Source organism: Tachypleus tridentatus, chromosome 13 (genome assembly GCF_004210375.1).
Source record: "Tachypleus tridentatus isolate NWPU-2018 chromosome 13, ASM421037v1, whole genome shotgun sequence".
Lineage (NCBI taxonomy): Eukaryota > Metazoa > Arthropoda > Merostomata > Xiphosura > Limulidae > Tachypleus > Tachypleus tridentatus.
Genome location: NC_134837.1, coordinates 128,475,300 through 128,491,837, shown reverse-complemented (window position 1 = coordinate 128,491,837; position 16,538 = coordinate 128,475,300). Strand labels below are relative to the sequence as shown.

Below are 16,538 nucleotides of genomic sequence, written 5' to 3'. Positions count from 1 at the left end.
ATTCAAATGAAGACCTAAGTATTAAAACTCATGTACCTCTAGTACATACCAATATCATTATAGTAGTGTATATATATATATATATACATATATATATATGTATGTATGTGTGTGTGTTTTCTTATAGCAATGTCACATCGGCGTATCTGCTGAGTTCACCGAGGGAAATCGAACCACTGATTATCGCGCTCAAAATCCGTATACTTACCGCTGTACCAGCGTTTTCGTTATGTTAATGACAAACTGTCATTTCTAAGTATTCTGGTTAGTAAAATAAACACAGACTTCCAGATATTCTGGTTAATAAGATAAACACAGACTTCTACGCCTCCGTAATACATAAGAACTCACACGGGACTTTATATCCCCTAGAATTCCATTTATGACGAAAAATTAATGAAGCCGTGTTAATTAAAAATAAGATAACCCTATTTTTAACAAAGTTGCTAAGTTATATCAGTTTAATCACTTCTTACTCTCTTGTGCCGGCCGGGCATGGCTAGGTGGTTAAGGCAATCAACTCGTAATCCGATGGTCGCGTATTCGAATCCCCGTCACACCAAACATGCTCGGCCTTTCAGCCGTGGAGGCGCTATAATATGACAGTCAATCCCACTATTCGTTGGTGTAAGAGTAGCCCAAGAGCTGGTGGTGATGACTAGCTGCCTTCCCTATTGTCTTACCCTGCTAAATTAGGGACGGCTAGCGCAGATAGTGATCTTGTAGCTTTGCACGAAATTGGAAATAAACCAATCTCTCTCGTTCATGCAACGAACTTTAGTTTTGAGACTTAGGCTAAAAAGCTTTATTTTATTAACTGAGTAATTGTTTAATCACGTGCTTGTAGAATAGTATTGTTATAGATTCTCACGGGATTTAATTTTTAAATTAATTTCTGTTAAACTGAACTCTTGTATCTAAATGCTGTCGAGTAAACCTGGAGGAACGTTATGAATAAAATATAAAAAAATGTTTGCTATTTACAACCGAAGAAAAAATATTTGTAATACAAAATAATTCCCTTTTTTTGCTTTTTGTATTTTAGACTTCGTTGTGTTGATCAGAATCAACAGCACTGTTCACTTTTGTCTTTTGCTATTAGACATAATTTTAATGTTTATAAAGGACGTTAAAATGACACTTTGAATTAACGTAAACTTAATGATAATATACAGTGGAGCGCCATTAAGCCGCGGACCAGTAAACCGCAAAATCGCTTAAGCCGCTGTAGCAAGTCTTGTGAGCGATGTGAGCGAGGATTATCGCGGCTCACCGCTAACTTAAGAACGTGTAAAAACGTGGCTTACGAATTTAATCCTGGCTTTATAACTTGAAGGGGATATTTAAAAAGGATTTGCTTTAATTTGGGAAATAAATAAAATATATTACAATAGAAATCGACCGTTAATCTATCTTATCCTCTCTCTATGTCAGCTTTATGGAGGCCGCCATTGTTACCGAATTACACCTCTCCACACATGAAAGTTAATCCACGGTAAATCCGTGAAAAAAGTGATCAATAATTAAAGTATTATTTTTAATTCGATAATCCGATATAATGATCACTCAATGGCCCGGATAAGGCTCCTCGGCGGTATTTGGGGGGTCAACCTGCTTAACCGCGGCTTAACGGCGCTCCACTGTATATTTGAAATATTTAATTTTTAACTTTAAAGAAATACTTCTTACTTTACGTTGTATGCATATGAAGTGGCCACTTTATCGGAAGTACATATAATGATGCAACAGGTTTCTGTTGATTTAGGTTGCTGATTATTATTGCAAATTCAACGGAATCAACAACATATATATATATATATATATATATATATATATATATATACATACATACATTGCTGACCAAAATCTTAAGGCCAATGAACATAAAGAAAAAATATACATTTTGCGTTATTAGACTCAACCATTCATTTGGGTAGAGCTTCGAAAGACGAAAATAAGAAAAGGAAAAATAAACATAAAAAACTTTTTTTAGGATTTAATAGGGAAAATGTGAACACTACGAAATTAGCCTAAATACTAGCTGGGCAAAAGTTTAAAACCCTGCCAGAAATAAGTCCTAAAAAGGTTAGGAAATGCCCAACAAGAAGTCTTATTGCGAATAACTTCAAACATTCGCTTTGGCATGGTCGATATAAGCGTTTGAAAAATATCGGCTGGAATGTTATTCCAAGTGTTGAAGATGACTTCACGAAGATCATGCACTGTTTGGAATTGACGTCCATTACATCCCTTGCCAATCACCCCCAAACATTTTCAATGGGGTTCAGTTCGGGCGAACAAGTTGGATGGTCCAAAAGAATCACGTTATTCGCCATGAAAAAGTCCTTTATCTTGCAGGCATTGTGGATTACAGCGTTGTCCTGCTGAAAGATCCAATCATTTCCGCACAAGCGAGGGCCTTCAGTCAATAAAAATGCTCTCTCTAACATGCCAATGTAGCCAGCTGTTGTTTGACGCCTCTGTATAATCTGAAGCTTCATTGTTACATGGAACTAGAAAGCACCCCAGATCATGATGGAACCTCCTCCACTGTGTCGTATAGAAAATGTCTTCGGTGGGATATTTATATCGTGCCAGTAACGTTGGAAACCATCTTGACCATCCAAGTTAATTTTTTTCTTATCAGAGAAGAAAACCTTTTTCCACTTTTTTACGTCCCGTGTTTGGTGCTTCTCAGCAAAGTTCAACCAAGCTGTTTCGTTGTGTGAAAGGAAGCGTGGCCTTTGAAGACGTTTACAATTTTTAAAGCCTTTCTTTCGTAGATGCCGTCTTATTGTTCTTGAGCTGCATCCTGCGTCCGTAAGGGCTTTAATCTGGTTTACGATCGGCTGGTGTCTTGCCGGACAACCCGTCGAATCCTTCTGCTCAATGACGGCGAAATGTTCTTGGGCCGACCACTTGAAATTCTCGTTCCGTATCCCTCAGAATCTTTTAATAAATTTGCAACAGCAGTTTTACTACGCCCAATCTCACCAGCGATGGCACGTTGAAAGAGACCTTGCTTTTGCAGCTAGACAATTCTGCCACGTTCAAACTCTATCAACGTTTTAGCCTTTGCCATGTTTTTATCCAATGTAACACAGAAGATAACAGTGGGAGATGTTGAAAAAGCTAATGCTTAAACAGAAGTGACTGAATTTCGTCACGTGTTTACCAATTAACGCTTCGTTTCAGTATGGTCTTAAACTTTTGATCAGCTAGTATTCAGGCTAATTTCATAGTGTTCATGTTTTCCCTATTAAATGTTTAAAAAGTTTTTTTTATTTTTATTATCTCTTTTCTTATTGTCATCTTTCGAAGCTCTACTCAAATAAGTGATTGAGTCTAACAGCGCAAAATGCATATTTTTTCCGTTTGTTCATTGGCCTTAAGATTTTGACCAGCAGTGTATATATTGTGGTGTTTCAAAAGTTAATGTGGGTGAAAACAACAATAACTACTCCATTTGAAGTTCTGAATAGAATTTGAGCATCACCAGTAATCTAACAATACTTGAAGCTACTATTAGACGTATTTGCATGTTTGATATTAAGCACAATGACTTAGCTTAGATGTCTCCACGTTGAGTCACTCAGAGATAAACATATTTAGGGTTGTATTCAATCAATTCCCAATCGATTTGTTTTTGCACTGTAGTTATTAACTGTAATTATATGGTTTCAATATTTCAAATGTTAAGCATGACAGTTTTCACTTCAGTGTCAATCATAATTAATTATCTAATTGACTTTTAAATTTTCATGTGTTTTTGAAAATAAATTTTTGAGGTATATACTTTCTTCTCCAAATCGTTAAGGATTTTACATGTTTAAAGAAAATTACTAACCTAGAGGTGTTACATAAAATATGATTCGTCATTCCAGCAGCTTGCATTGTTACATATTATATTTAATCCCAAACGAATGTCTACTTTATTATATTTCTCGTAATGGACCATCAACATGTTTCTTTTTAATCTATATTTCATTCTTGCTTGTTGACAACTCTGCTTTTCTCTACACCTGTGTTCATATATGTTGTGAAATATTTGTTCTAACGGTATGAGACGCCTTCCAACAAACTTCTTTAAATTTTTCAGGATATTTTAAAAGGGAAAAGTTGAAAATTAATCTAAATTATATAGGAAAAATAGTGTCATCCAAAATCAATCAATCCAGAAACATGATATCCCAACACAGAACTCCCACAAACTCATGCTGTTCAAAAGGCACTAAAACATTACATGCTTAACAAAAACTTGTTAAGCACAACTTAAGACTTGCTGAGATATATGTGCCAGAAAACAGTAGTAGGACATTTCTTTAAACAGCTTCATCAAGAATGTTTTATAAAATCACAGGGCCAGTATAATGTAAAATCTGACGAAATTGCTAAGAGTTAGATTTCTTAGCAGACTCCAAAGAAATACGCTATTTAAGACTAAACAGTTTTTCTAATAAATATGAAATACTATAAGAAAGCAACTGACAGTTTAGAGAATCTTTCATTCAGAAATATAACAAATGTCTTAAGACTCATAAACACACCAAATGTATATAATCTAGTGGAAACTGTGAAACCATTCCAACAGATAACTGGAATGTTTGCAGCCATAGATTGTTTTTTTTGTTTGTTTGTTTTTGAATTTCGCACAAAGCTACTCGAGGGCTATCTGTGCTAGCCGTCCCTAATTTAGCAGTGTAAGACTAGAGGGAAAACAGCTAGTCATCACCACCCACCGCCAACTCTTGGGCTACTCTTTTACCAACGAATAGTGGGATTGACCGTCACATTATAACGCCCCCACGGCTGGGAGGGCGAGCATGTTTGGCGCGACGGAGATGCGAACCTGCGACCCTCAGATTACAAGTCGCACGCCTTAACGCGCTTGGCCATGCCGGGCCGCAGCCATAGATAATGATCTCATCCACCATTTCATTACAAGTAACATCTCTTTGTATTTCTAAATACAATTTCAAACACACTTTCTGGATAGCCTGCATTTGTCATCACCATTTTACGATTTAGTATTCTTAACGAACAACAGTCTCATCATATCACATACTATTGAGGATATTTTCATGGTCAGTCTATAACATTGGATCTCAAATCCTGCCTCCATATGTTTAAAATCCTACACAAACATTGCCAGGAACTACTCAGATGAACTTGATTTTATTATTACTACAGAAGAGCTTTATCAAAGGTTAATAACTAACAATAAAACTAATGTTTTTTTTTCATCACGCTGACATCTAATACTACTGAATATCATGCATAAGCTTCCTGTACATAATGTTCTGTTGAATCAACATCTTCATTCATGTGTCTCATTCACACTAACTACTTACATGATTTAGTTATACTTTTTCACTTGGACACAATCATAGGAAAAGTTCTTTGAATGAAATTACATTAAAACACCAGTTCAGTAAGTTGATCCAGCAGTACATGAAAAGGGTAAACCATTCTGTAAAGAATTCTTATGCAAAAGACAGCAAATACAAAGGCAGGTAAAACTTTCATAAGATTAAAAATAAAATTGACGCATTTACTATTTATTTACATAAAGTAAATTCTTATATTTGATCATATACACAAAAATGTACTGTACGTTTATATTTAGTATGGAATTTCCTTCCTGTACATTAATCTACGGCTGATTAACTCTGAAAATACGTTCTTAATTTTAATATCTCGAGTAAGTTATACATCGGCAGTTTCATATAGCCGTCCTTCATGTGCTTCATGATATATTGTGAAAATGAGAAATTTTATGAAATGATAAATAATATTTTTTTATAATTTGTCAATATTAAGTTTTACCATAACCTGGTATTCAAATTATTACGGGTATGATATTTATGAGAAAACTGATTTCATAGTTATCTCATTCTCAGTGAAGTCATACTTACATTGTTTTATGTAGAGTTAATAGAATCATTTTGAAACATTTATTGTTCATTATTTGTTTTGGCTCTGTGTATATTTGGTTTCATTATCAACAAGCTAAATTTCCGGTCATACGTTTTATTTTGTTTACAGACTTAAATTGGTGTAGCATATGCTAGGCCTAAGTAGTAGAATTCAGAAAGAATTTTATTTTTAATACGTACGAAATTCGAAATATCAACCAATATTTTTGTGACCATTATATATTTCCTAAATCAGTGCAAAAGGTTGCATGTACAAATTAAGCAACATTAGGCCTACTGACAACAGTAAAAAAATAAAATATTTTTGAAATATCTATATTTTCGAGTTAATACAACTTATAATTGTGGCTGTAAAAGTGTAAAACACTTGAGCCTTGCACAATTTTAACTAACAACGCACTCTCGATAAAACCAGTCGAGTATATATCATATGATACATATTGCACTGATGCGCATGTTCAGTAGGTATCCAGTGAGAATAATTAAATGAACTAAATACGATCTACGCTTTCATATATTCACATAATATTGGTATAACTGTATAACTTAAAGTTTTGATATAAAAATATGTAAAATAACGACTTGTTTCTAACAAAATATATTCATAAATCAATTGTATAACTTAAAGTTTTAATATTAAGAATATTTTTGTACACACACACACACACATGCACATACATATATATATATATATATATAATAAACATGGTAAGTCCCAGAAACACGGAACCAGCATTGGCCCGAGTGTTGATTGTCAGCACTCTTTATTGTAGTTTATACGATATAGAGCCGACATAGGCCCTCTAGTATTGACACAAGGCCAACAACTACAGCACGCTTTTGTAATCGTACTGATAGACACATGCTATCTAAGGTCGCTCTCATGAGACGGTAAATTTCACTCTTCGATTAGAACAGCCGAACAGTAATTGGTGTAGAGCGTTTACAAACTGCTTGCCCTCAAGGCGATCACTAGTAAATTATAGTAAACAAATAGCCTTCAAATGGCCCTTGCGAAATTGAACAAACGAACATTGAGCCTCGCAGTTCGACCTCGATAAATCTGTACTCTAACACAATGTAGTTTATAAGTAACCTGCATTCAAATATCAGTTTGTCTTTCAACAAATATAGTACAAGTACTGTTATTTACATGTCCAACAAACTCCTTGACCTTGATGTGTGTACATCATGTTATTACGAATATTAGATTAACGTTAAAGACGATAAAATTCAGCTCCCACAACAAAAATCTTCGTGTCATTTCATCGACTATACTGCACTGAAGTATAGAAAGCAGATGATAAACAGTTTGTTTGGGCACTTTCTGTTTCAGACCAGAAGACTTAACAGGAACGTTGGTGAACCCTACTTTTGAACAACATTTACTTCAGCTGTTTTTGTTTTTGTGATCCTTCGTTGGTTCTATAGACGACCATGCAACTTTCCACCTGGTCCTTTCGATCTTCCCATCGTTGAATATATTCCTTTCCTCAGCAATAAACCTTTCCTGGATTTATCAAAACTCAGTAAAAAAGTATCGAAACGTGTTCAGGTATTCGAATTTTATAAACTGTGAATCTTAGAAACTGGTATTGGTATGGGCATGTAAATAATAGCGCTAGTGTTTTGATTATTAATGTTTCCTTTAGTAGCAATGTATTTATTAATCACTATAAAATTCTTTATTAGCTCAAAATGTGTTGGAATAACGGGAAATGCGATGGGAATTTTTGAAATCGAAATAGTTTCTGTAGTAAACATTTTATATTGTACACTTTTATTTATTTATTTCATGTGAATAAATATTTTATCCGTCTTTAGATTATTTGATGAAATTGTTGGGCCTACTTTTGATAAATTAGTTTTTGGCATATGTACAATGAATAAAATAAGTGTAAATTAAATAATTACTCATAATGTTATCCATAATAAATTTACATAAATATTATTGCAAATGCACAAAAATCACATCTCTTTATTTACTGTAAATGCACGTATATTTAAGGTAAAACAACATTTTATCTTTTAAATACTGAATGTAAATATACGAGAAAAAAAGATTTTATAAAAAGTAGTAAGTAATATCTCTAGCTTCATGATTTATACAAAATATATAGAAAAAATATTTTATAAAACGTAGTAAGTAATATCTCTAGCTTCATGGTTTATACAAAATATATAGAAAAAAGATTTTATAAAACGTAGTAAGTAATATCTCTAGCTTCATGGTTTATACAAAATATATAGAAAAAATATTTTATAAAACGTAGTAAGTAATATCTCTAGCTTCATGGTTTATACAAAATATATAGAAAAAAGATTTTATAAAACGTAGTAAGTAATATCTCTAGCTTCATGGTTTATACAAAATATATAGAAAAAGATTTTATAAAACGTAGTAAGTAATATCTCTAGCTTCATGGTTTATACAAAATATATAGAAAAAAGATTTTATAAAACGTAGTAAGTAATATCTCTAGCTTCATGGTTTATACAAAATATATAGAAAAAAGATTTTATAAAACGTAGTAAGTAATATCTCTAGCTCCATGGTTTATACAAAATATATAGAAAAAAGATTTTATAAAACGTAGTAAGTAATATCTCTAGCTTCATGGTTTATACAAATATATAGAAAAAAGATTTTATAAAACGTAGTAAGTAATATCTCTAGCTTCATGGTTTATACAATATTTTGAATTTTAATCTGATGATAATCTAATTGAAAACTTCAAAACATAAACGGAACGATATAAACTTCGTATCTCATAAATCTTTACGTGTGTACTCGAAACTTATTCTTCGAGGATTATTAGTGCCATTGAGGTTACAAGTTTTATTTCATAACAGTGACTGTTTGTTTTTCTTTGTTCCTGGTCAGTTTATTTTTGCCACAGAAAGACTATAGTTAATACCTTGGTAGGAATAAAAATATATCTTTTATGTTTAGTAGCGGGATTATTTGTATCAATAGGATAAAATATTGCTTAAGATATATATGTTTTATACTTAATGGTTTTGCACGTTTGGTACAAAAAGTGTCACCATGGTATCGTTAATCGTTAATAAAGAACACCTTATCTTTCTATGGAAGCATTCAGAGAATCTATCGATCGCGTGGCAGATTTTCAATAGTGAATTCATTTACATTTAGTATTTTCGTTGTTAGCTTCCGAATGGGAAATAAAAATGGCGTCGCCTTGGGCGGTTTCCTTGCCGTCAAGGAAGCTATGAAGAGTTATAGTTTTTAATCTGTCCACCAGATATTCAGTTACAAAGACCGTCAGAAAACATAAGTAAGGGATAATTGTGAAATGGTTTTCTGTACGTTCTATGGTTCTTACTTTAGAAATCTTTAGCTAAAGAGCTTAATGTGTTTTGCTTAAGACCATCTATTCCTTTCTCTTTTTTTGTAATTGAATTTGTGTGTTATTTAATAATTTTATACCCCAACAAATACAAGTGTACTTATCAAGATATATTCAATGTTTGATGTGATAGATCACTCGTAAATAAAAGAAAATCACCCGTATATCTGAAAGCAAATTTATCTAATGTGTGTGTTTTTCTTATAGCAAAGCCACATCGGGCTATCTGCTCAGCCCACCGAGGGGAATCAAACCCCTGATTTTAGCGTTGTAAATCCGGAGACATACCGCTGTACTAGCGGGGGGGCAAATTTATCTAATAAATGTTAAATAATTTATAACATTCAATTCATGATAATATTGAAAATTTAGCTTTATATTGTTTGCAAATTTATGAAATTATTGTAATTAAGAATTGTAAAATGTTAATATTATAATATTATCTATTGTTCGATGTAGTATAATGTTAATTAGCACACAGTTTTAAAAATTAGATGAGGCATTTATAGGTAATGTTGTGTAAATAAATATTAATTAAATTAAATTAATTAAATGTTGAGATTTTATATAAGTATAAACATATTGTTTTAGGTATGCTAATGAAGGATTATTTTTATGAATATTTAAAATTAATGTTATTTAGTTTTACATGTCGTTGTTAAACAAAACACATAAACTTAATATTAAATCTGTGTCGATTCGTAGCAGGGATCGACAAAATAGTGGTTTCCGCTTGAAAATGTTATTAATTTAATATAACTTTTAGTAGCTAACAGAATAATGCATACAACTATATGTTTTTAGAACGCATTCGATGAGATATGTTTAAATATTATCTCAAATCCTAATTTTAACACTGGCTTTCGTAAATACTTGAATTCTTCATGATTTTAGTTACATATTTTCATTAAAAGTCTTGTACATCTGCTGTAGTTTCTTAGATTTTCTTATTTCAATTAGTCTACAAAATGATCAGACAAGTAAGTTTCTCTGCAATAATCGAATGTAAAAATGAAACTCAAAATAACACAAACTAGTTTCACAAGTTAATGTCTAGTCGTCATTCCTTTGGATTTCAGTACTTCTCACATCAATGTGGAATGCTTTCAATGAGTTTACGCAGATATTCCTGAGTGACTGACTGCCATCCTTTATTTTTAGTATTTCAAAAAGTTTATCTTCCGTGTTTTGCTTGTGGTCTTTCGATAATCGGTTTAACTCAGCCCATAATTTTTTTATCGAACTGATATCAGGTGATTGACCTAGCCATTCCATGACATTAATTATCTTATTTCTATGATATATTTTAATGATTCTGATCTGAGAGTCGCGGGTTCGAATCCCGGTCACAACAAACATTCTTGCATTTTCAGCTGTGAGGGCGTTATAATGTTACGGTCAATTCCACTATTCGATGGTAAAAAAGTAGCCCAAGAGTTCGGTAGGTGGTGATGTCTAGATGCCTTCCCTTTACTCTTACACTGCTAAAGTAGGAACGGCTAGCGCAGATAGCCCTCGTGTAGCTTTGCGCGAAATTTAAAACAAACAAACAAACAAACAATTCTGAAAGTAAAACTGCTGATTACGTTAGGTCTTGCATTGTTTCGTCCTAACGTTGCATGATCGAGAAACTACCGTATTTGGACCTGACGCTGCTTATTGACAGAAGATCAGCTAATACCACAATAAATAATTTTGGTATAAAGATCTGGCCGTGTATGTCTTCAGTATCGCCTGATATTTTTTATATTGAATTTATATTCACATGAAAGCACTTAAACAACCACTATTTTATATTTCAATTTATTGACAGAATATTCATATATTCTATCTATATATTCCTAAATAAGCTTAAATTTAAAGTAGTTCATATGGTAGTAGACTACGTGATTTGTGGTTAAGTAAGTGGTTAAGTGTACCGAGTATGAATATTTATGATAATATAAAAACAATGAAGAGTACAGTACAACTGAAATTCAAAACCAATAACGTTAACTTTGTGCTAGGCAAGTACGTGTACAAGCTCTCTTGGAACTTAAATCTTTCGGTCAGTGAAATGTTTGGAGGAACTGATAATTCTAATGTCAAGACACTTTTCTTCAATGTCTAAAGCTTAGACAGTTTTCATGGTATCCTCCTTTATGGTGAACTGTCAAGGGGCGTGAATAGATCATACATAGTTCTGATACATCTTTTGCAGATATTCAGTTTTCCCCAAATGCGTAGCCTTTCAATAGACTCGATCCCATAGCCAACAAGTCAATTGTCTCAACCGAGGTTTTGGGACAGGATGAGAAAGTTCAATGGGAAGTATTCCTTCAATTCACGTATTGTCTTACAACTGGATGGCCAAGTTTGTAGTTAAGACATTTGTGGAATATTTATTTCACCTTTAAAACACGTCCATTTCTTTTCACTTGGTTAGTAAGAAACAGATTGAAAAACCTTGGTCATCCATTTGATTAAAAATTCACAAAACTGTTCTAGTAATATCTGTCAGTCAAACTAGATAGTATTCATTACAAGCTATCATTCTGGTGCGTTTTAATCATATCTGAAAGTAAGAACATCTTCCAGATTTAAAATATTTGATTATTATTACCTGATGTTCTAAGCTAGAGATCGGTTCCAAGATCCTTTTGTTCCTTTCGGTTTTCATTACCATTTTGTTTTTGTTTTTCCTGGATTCTTCGCCGTTGTGAAATTTTAGGAAAAGAGTTTGCTAACACTCTAAGGAGTTCAGTCTTCTCTAGTCATGACGACGTGTCTTTTCATCTCTTACGTGAACTACGAACTTGTCATCAGTTGGCTTCACAAAGCGTTCGGTGTAGAACAATTTTACGATCTGGAAGAAAGAGACTCATATTAAAGAAAAACATAGCTAAAGTGTATTTATAGTAGTCTATAAGACAAATAAATAGAATAAATAAAATAAATTTCTCGAATATAAGATTTCCAACGTATTATAATTAATAAGAAAGTAGTGTCTGGGTGAGTTCTGTCTGCCTGAGAAGGAAGTGATTACTAGTCATGTTTGTTGTTAAAGGATGTGATATTCTCGGTAAAGTTAACATCTATAGGAAAGGTAATAATATACATTTTTATAGAAATAAATAAATGAGAAAATAATACTGTCAAAATAGTGACTCATTTATTTATTTTCCACGTTCTATATATAATTTACTAGATAAAAAATAATTATTGCTTTACAGCTTAGGTGCTCCCCAATAGTACAGTGATAGGTCTCCAGATTTACAACGCTAAAATCAGAGGTTCAATTCCCCTCGGTGGGCTCAACAAATAGCACGATATGGGTTTGCTATAAGAAACACACAGAGCTTATGAACAATATTTCCTGCCTTTTGTTGATTCTCTGCTACAGAATAAAAAACACAGGATGTTGTTAGAGTAAAACTATGACGAAACTAGTAATATATATATATATATATACACACACATGCATAAGGTGTCTGAAAAGTATAGAACCATAGATGTTTCAAAGGATGTTCTACGTGTTGTCATTGTAATTCAAAACACATTTGGAGTAAAAGTAGAATTAACTCAACCTTCAGGTGTATTGACATCCCCATAACCAGTCACATAACAGAAGTTAAGAAAACCTCTAAACCATTTATGGTTTCAGAAGTTTGTTTATTATTTTTAATTGATTTTTGTTTCGGCTTGTTTTTAGGTTATAACAAATTAATATAATTAGTCAGAGGTTTGAATTTGCTATTTTTAACGCAGTCTTTCATTTTGATTTTGTTTACTTAACTTTATTAGTATTAATTTTATCTAATATACATATATATAAAGAGATAAACACTCAAAATACATATATTGTGAACACCATGAACATCTTAATATTCCTTGAGTATTTTACTAACAAAACAACTTGTGTGAAACAGTGCATTAAGATTATCAGAACTGATCATACTGTTACAGATTCACAGATGAAAGTAGCAGCAAATCAACACACGAATATTTCATAAACAATTATCACATTGTAACCTTGAATTATATTTTTAAGAATGGTTTTTTGAAATAATTTTAAAAAGCCACATGTCTGTTATTCGGGAATATGTTGAAAGTCCTTTAAAGTAGGGGTAAGAGAACATTTGAAACGCTTGTGAATAAAGTCTGTTTTACTGATTGTTTAAAATATGTCTTGGAAAATTTCAAATTGTTTGTTGACTTTCATTATTCAAATATGAAACAGGGGTCTCATGAAAGTGGTGGTTTACCAACTTGAACTAAAGCACATAATTACATTTGTCAAAGTGTACAGTTGTTTTTATGTAAAGTTTAAATTGTCCACGAAATTGTACATGTTCTAATTACAAGTGTTTATCTTTATGGATACAAGCAACTGTTTGATATTAGAGTTAGGTTTAAAGATGCATTTGTTCCAACACATTTGTCGAGTTCTTAAAATTCGCCATTACCACGTTGCCGCATATTTAGATTTTCATTCTCTTTAAATCGAGTTTAAAAGTTTTTTTAAGTCTTTGTATCAATCACTTACCACAGGATTTTGTGTGATGAAAAGTCTTTCGTTTTATGATAAAAGAAAAAAAATCGACGTTCTCTAATAAACAAAATAAATCCGAAATTGATATAAAGAATTATTAACACCAAAGAAATAACGAAAGAAAGGGTGCGAAGAATGCCGGAAGAAAATATAGAATTGAAAGATATTCTTGTGGAAATAGGAAATCAGGTAGTTTTGTGAAACAAACTGCTGTATTATTTTTCTGTTATCTATTTATATTCCTTAAAGAGAGGTCGTTTATAATAAGATTTTTATTACGTCAGTTCCAGACTACTGGTGTTACGTTTCTGAAAATCGACATGAATTACAAAAGTCTAGCCAATGTCAAATATATGCCCTAAATTACAGCTCTGATATAGAATTTAAATTAAACTAAGACTATTGAAACTTTTACTTTATCATTATATTTCTCTAGTCTAGCGTATCGGAAATGTTGGGATTATGACCGAATGTTTTATTATACAACTTCTAAAACCGTGACTAACATTGTAACTTGTGTTCAAAGTTAGATGTTTTATTCACGATACAGATTAGATAGTTTTTCATAAAATGTATAGAAATTGAATAATCAGTGTTGAATTTTAAGATTATAGATTATTAAACAGCTCTGTGTCGTTGGTTGAGCGTAAAACTACAAAATGGACTATTTGCGCTGTGCTCAGGGATCTTCATTGATTAAAATAATAAAATATTTGTTGTTCTGTAATAAATAGAATTGATATTGTGATGAAATCTAAAAAAATAAGTGGATATAAAAATATTTTCAGAAGTGGCTCTATAACTAAAAACACGAGATTATGAAAAATATTAATTCTACAGTTATTTGGTTCTTTATTTTAATTAACAAGATCATTTTAACAAGGGTGTCATTATTAGTTAATAAATGGTTTATTACACAGGTGTGTTACATCCTATGTTGAGATTGTATATTATATTTAGGTTCAAGTGAGCTTTGAAACAAACATATTTTTATTCTTTATTCAGAGCAACCTTACCCTAATCAGTCCTTCAAATAACACGCTATATAATTTTGTCACGTTCATATTAATCTGTGCTTTCAGTTTTACACTATTTAGTTTATCCGTCTTTACACTATCCGTCATCTTGCTTGTTGTTCTAAGTATTCGAGAAACTTACACCAGTATTCTTACCATGATTATGACAAACGTAACTCATGATTTTAATTCTTGTGTTCCTTTCCAGTACAGATCAGTGAGGTCACTCATTAACTTTACTTCGTAAAGCTTCGTCATCTGAACTATAATATATGTCATCGAACCAGCTGTTGAAGCAATCGATTATCTTAGTATATGTTTAGCTAAATAGAAAATGGTTTTTAAATAAGTATGTGTAAACGATGTACAGTAAACAGATTGTTAATTCACTTGTGTGATATATTATCATTATAACTACCATATGTTTCACCATTTCTGGTGATTTTAATTTTCTCAACTGGTCGACTAGTGTTGATGTTCTAATTTATTTTGTAAGAAAAATCTGACAATTTTATTTAAGTGCATGAACGTTTTTGTTTTACAGTAAATGTTATGTTTTACAAAAGTACAAACGTTACTATGTTTAGTTGTACCGAAAATGAACATATAGAATCTTTTGGATAAAAATAAACACACGACTGAAAACATGGCTATATTACTACATATGTAGATTGATAATATTAGAACATGTCTAATCTGTAAAGTTATGCATCATAATTAGTGAAACGTTATATATGTAGTTTGAATGTTTTACGTATAAAACAATTCGAAATAATCCTTTCAGGGCTAATTGATAAAGTAGTATAATTATAAGAATTACCTCATTCAAATCAAATATAATATTAATATAATTTTTTTGTTATTTATTCAGAAACAATTAAAGGCAAGGAATAGCTAAGGATAGGAAATGAGTATAGAAGTAGTTATCAGGATAAACTTAACTGTTACTGTTGTTATGCTAGAAGTACAAGAAATAAAATAGGTGATTTTTAGAATATTAGTAGGAATGGGGGTTTTGATATAATTGGACTAACTAAAACATGATCGAGAAGGTAGAAATTGGGAAACATTTGGGTGCAAGTAATCATTGCTCTATTAGGTTCGATGTTTTGATGCATATAAAGAAATGAATAATTATATTTTGGTTACAAGTATTTTTAAGAAGTAAATTTTGAAGGGATGTGACAAGAATTATTTGTTGTGAACTAGGTATTTGAATTATTTGTAGACATTGATCATGCGTAGACATTTTTCAAATATAAATGTTTAAATATTTAGAAAGAAAAGGATAGCTGCAAGTGAAAAACAAAGAGGTTTTCTCACAAAGAGTTTAAGTAAAAACTTAAAGAAAAGCATAAGAAATTTAAATTGAATCAAAAGAATTAGAAGATAATAGAAGATCAAAAAAGTTTATGAAACAGAAAATCAAGAAGAATGTATGAGAAAATATTTGCTGAAGATGTAAAACCTTAATAGTAAGAATTTCTTTAAATACATTGAGAGTAAACAAAATATAAGGATGGGGTAGGACTCTTCAGGGATAAAGAATATATCTGATGATTATGAGATAGCTTCGTTATTAAATTTTGCTTTCTCGTTGATTTTTCTAAATGATATTTAGGCGTGATTCCACAACTTGAACAATTGATAAATGGATGCGAGATCAAACAAGATTACTGCATTA

At 31.7% G+C, this 16,538-nt stretch overlaps 1 long non-coding RNA gene across 4 annotated transcripts in view; it reads left to right on the top strand.

Moving 5' to 3' along the window:
• The first annotated feature begins 6,696 nt into the window (after positions 1–6,696).
• Positions 6,697–16,538, top strand: part of LOC143238788 (uncharacterized) — a 34,462-nt gene continuing 24,620 nt past the window's right edge. For 2 of the 4 annotated variants that reach the window (XR_013020760.1, XR_013020759.1), the window contains exon 1: positions 6,699–7,491. This is a non-coding gene — a long non-coding RNA (uncharacterized LOC143238788). Of the gene's footprint in view, positions 7,492–16,538 lie in introns of all 4 variants that reach the window. The other 2 variants (XR_013020761.1, XR_013020762.1) reach the window with 2 other exon arrangements.